Here is a 4,378-nt window from a genome sequence, read left to right as displayed (position 1 = left end):
GACATCACCACTATTTACCGACCTTTGACATCCGACACGGCACCGCCCCCTCAGGCTCCGCCCCCAAGAGCGCTCCCCCAATCTTAACACAAGCGCAACTCTCCGCCCAATCCCCGCCTTCTACATCAATGTGTCCCGCCTTTGTCCAATCCGTGTCCCAAATTCGATTTGTCCCGCCTCTAGACTCTTGATCCATTCGTATTTAAGATTGTGCTTGAGTCCCACCAACCAGCCGCTAGCTTTCTCGGGAGTCCCTGACTACCGGAACCTCTCTGGGCCAAATTTGGCAGCTGGTTAGACCGCCAATTGGAAGTAGAGGAGAAGAAAGGCGGGGCGGGGTTCCAACGTCGAGTTCTCAGAACCCAGTGTTAGGACCGCCCCCCTTTGTGAAGCCAGCGACTTAGCAGCTACTTGGTGTTCTGCTCCTGGCTAATTCAGCCAGCTCGGACTGCGGACCTCTGAGCCAGAGTAAGGCTGTCGGGGACAATCCAGAGGCTGCTTTAAACTATCCTCTGGATGATCCCATTTGTAGTGGCAGATACACATTCAGTTATCACAACAATAAGCCCAACTTAAGAAAAAGTGAGCTGTGTTCTGGAAAAATCCTGAGACCGGCTGATAGAGGAGAATTGAGGTCTATTGAGTTGTGGAGGGGGGATCTACATAAAGCCTGTGGTCCTACCTACTGCCGCAATCTACACAAACACCACCCTCACCCCAATACTGCTTGACTCCCTTCCTAGAAGGTTACACCTTAGTTAAGGTCATCTCTACTACCTGATCCCATAGCTTCTTACCTGCCTGAGGACCAAGCTATACTAATTTTCCCAGCGTTCCTCCAACGCTAACTTTTCTTTAAAAAGATTGTTGCTGTCCAAAAGACTAACAAAACACACCTTTTCCCCTTTAAACGAGACGGGGACTTGCAGGTTGCCAGGACTGACTTGGGACTTGAGTAGTCAAGCTGGCTTTCAACTCTCTTCTGCCTCAGTTACTCCGTGCTAGGAGTAAGCTGCGCATCTGTGTTCCTTTTGACACCACACTACTTCCCTGATTCTCTATAGTGAAAAAACCTCCTCTCTTAATTCTTTAATGCCTCCCGATTTTTTTCTCTTATTTTGATTTTTTTTTCAGTCAGGCTTTTGCTTCTCACAATCTATTAAAGGAAGTTTGTCTCCAAGATCGATAGCCAATTTTCTATTCACCTACTCAAACCATTAATATCTTACATGACAGAGCTGCCATACAGACTTTGTTCTAGTGCCTTTCAGACATCAAGCTCTCCTGACCTGTCCTCTGGGCATCTCCACACAAATTCTTTTTTAAAAGATTTGTTTATTTTATGTATATGAAAACACTGAGCTGTCTTCAGACTCCAGACCAGAAGAGGGCATCAGATCCCATTACAGATGGTTGTGAGCCACCACGTGGCGGCTGAGAATTGAACTCAGGACTCATGGAAGGCAGTCAGTGCTCTTAACCACTGAGACATCTCTCCAGCTTCCTCCATACAGATTTTTGCTTGCTTCTAGAAAGTCCAAGAACTCAGTCCTTGGCTCTCTTTTGCCAGTGTATGATCATCCCTCAGGTGACCTCAAACCTCAAGATTTTGAAAGCCACATGTATGCTGACAACTCTCAGATTTTTCTCTTCACCTCACATACCTTCTCTGAACACCAGGTTCTCTATATCTATTAGATGTATGTATCACAAGCACATGACATTTCACATGACTGAAGATAACCCTCACCTACAAATGTCAACCTCATTCTTCCACTTGCTCAAGCCAATTGTCCTTAATCTCTTTCTGTTGGTTCTGCCTTTAGAACAAATGTGGGGGTCCAGTCACTTCTTAGCACCTCCACAGATGCAAAGCTACTGTCTTCTGTCTCTGTGTTAATCATGACTGAAAGTCACTTATCAGGTGTGGCCTATACCCACATTTGCCTTTTTTAAAAAAAGATTTATTAATTTATTATATATAAGTACACTGTACCTCTCTTTGGATACACCAGAAAGAGGGCATCAGATCCCATCACAGATGGTTGTGAGCCACCATGTGGTTTCTGGGAATTGAACTCAGGACCACTGGAAGAGCAGTGAGTGCTCTTAATCGCTGAGCCATCCCTCCAGCCCTGGTGCATGTATATTTTAACTAGAGGATTTAACCCAAGATGCTGCAGGTGCTAGGCAAACATGCTATCCGTAAATTACATCCCACCCCTGAACTGTTAATTTATAATCACACACATAAAAACATGCCAACTAGATTGCCACGCCTCCTCCCATGGTTCTCCAGTGTCTTCTGTTGGCTCACAAGAAGAGCTGTTAAGCCCGGGTGTTCTCCTTTCTTCCTACCTGGGTGTTCTGACCTTGCACCAATGCCCTCCTTGCTCCCACTGCCCCACATACAATGGCTACTTAGATTTCCCGGAAAATTTCTGGTGCTTTCCTAACCCAGAGCCCCAGAATTTTGTCTTTTCCACTCACAGTACTCTCGCCTCAGTTTCTTATCCACTCTGACCCGGCATTATTGAGAACTGCAGCTTGTGTCTGAGTGGGGCACACACTGTAGATATCGGCTCTTGGAGCCCGAGGTGGGAACATTTTTCTGTGAGTTTGAGGCCAGACTGATCTGCAGAGTTCAAACAAAACCCCACCCAAAAGCGAAAGTGCTCACGCTTGCACCTCCGGGACTGCCATCTTTCTTCCCTTCTCAATATTTCCCCTCCAAATCCATCATCATAGATAATATTGTGTATTTTAGGTTTGTTTGTTTGTTTTTTTTTTTTAAAGGAAATTACCTGCCTCTTTGGTCCAGAATTGTGATTTCCATGAAGACGGAGATTTCTGTTTGTCTTGGATGCTGTCTGCTCTCAGCAGCTAGAACGGTTGTTGAGTGACTGGAAGAACGATCTACGGAAAGCACAGACAATGACAAGGACAATGGAGAGGAGAGAGAAGAAGGAGGTGAGGGTTAGGAACATGCGTGTTCTGAGACTTCAGAACACAAGGAGAGTCAGCAAAGGGTTGTTTGTTTGTTCTGTGGAGCTGGGGGATCAAACCCAGAACCTCAAAGGTGGCAGACAAGTGCTTTCCCACTGACCGCTAACCGCACATCCATCTTGCCTTTGTGACGTCACCAAAGGCTTTGTTTTTATGTTTACTTTTGTTTCTGAATTTTGTCTTGTAAGTCTGGCTCTGTGGGGAACTGGAGAGATGATTCTGCCAGTTAAGATCTTTACTGTTCTTTCAGAAAATCCAATTCCTAGGACCCGCACTACGCTTCACAACCTTCCATAACTCCAGTTTGAAAAGATCTGAGAGCCTCTTCTGGCCTCTACAGACACCAGGCATTCACATATGCCATATATATATCCATACAGGCAAAACACCCATACACATGAAATAAAAATAAATGTTTTAAAAGAGAGAAGGCCCCAAACTTACTGTGCAGCCTAGGCTGTCCTGGTCTGCCTCACTCCACATTCAGAACAAGCATTACAATTACGTCATTTCTTGCCACCGCCACAGCCCCCATGTAGACTCAACCCGCTGGCTAAGCTAATTGGAAGAGCTGCCCAAGTGCTGAGATTATAGATATGTACCATTGGGTAAGAAAATTATGTGTCAGCTGGAGAGATGGCTCAGCGGTTAAGAGCACTGACTGCTCTTCCAGAAGTCCTGAGTTCAAATCCCAGCAACCACATGGTGGCTCACAATCATCTGGAATCCAATGTCTTCTTCTGGTGTGTCTGATAGCTACAGTGTATTCATATAATTAAACTAAATAAATCTTTTCTAAAAAGACAATTATTTGTGCACAGTAGCATATGCCTTTAATCCCACCACTCAGAAAGTAGAAGTAGCAGATCTCTGAGTCTGAGGTCAGTCTGGTCTCCACGGCAAGTTCTAGGCCAGGCAGAAGCATAATGAGACACGCCCATTTTTAAAAGTGGTCTGTTTTGTTTACCATGTAATAATGGCGTGTTCAAAGCAGGGTCAGTTATTGAACAAGAAGTCTTTTGTAAACTAAGATGTTAATATTTAGAGACACCAAATCTCTTCCCAAGGCCACTAAACTAGGAAAGGTTAGATTCTCATATGAACTTGAACTTCTCCATTAACATAAAGTTTCCGGGGCTGGAGAGTGGTTCAGTGGTTAAGACCTGTGGTTCATAACCATCCTTAGCCCATGTTGTGGGGTAGTCAGCAGAGCAGACTGTTCCAACATAGGTTTAAGCCAATAGAAGGTCGTTATTACTCAGCCAGTAATTGCACAGTTCAGGACCCCAGTGTTGCCCCAAGCCTCTCTCAGGATGAGCTTTTAAGCACAAACACTGTACCCTGGGTCGACACACTTCAGTTAACAAGAACA

The sequence above is a fragment of the Micromys minutus genome, assembly GCF_963924665.1.
Source record: "Micromys minutus genome assembly, chromosome: 9".
NCBI lineage: Eukaryota > Metazoa > Chordata > Mammalia > Rodentia > Muridae > Micromys > Micromys minutus.
The sequence above is the reverse complement of the archived record's forward strand: the minus strand, read 5'-3'. Positions refer to the sequence as shown.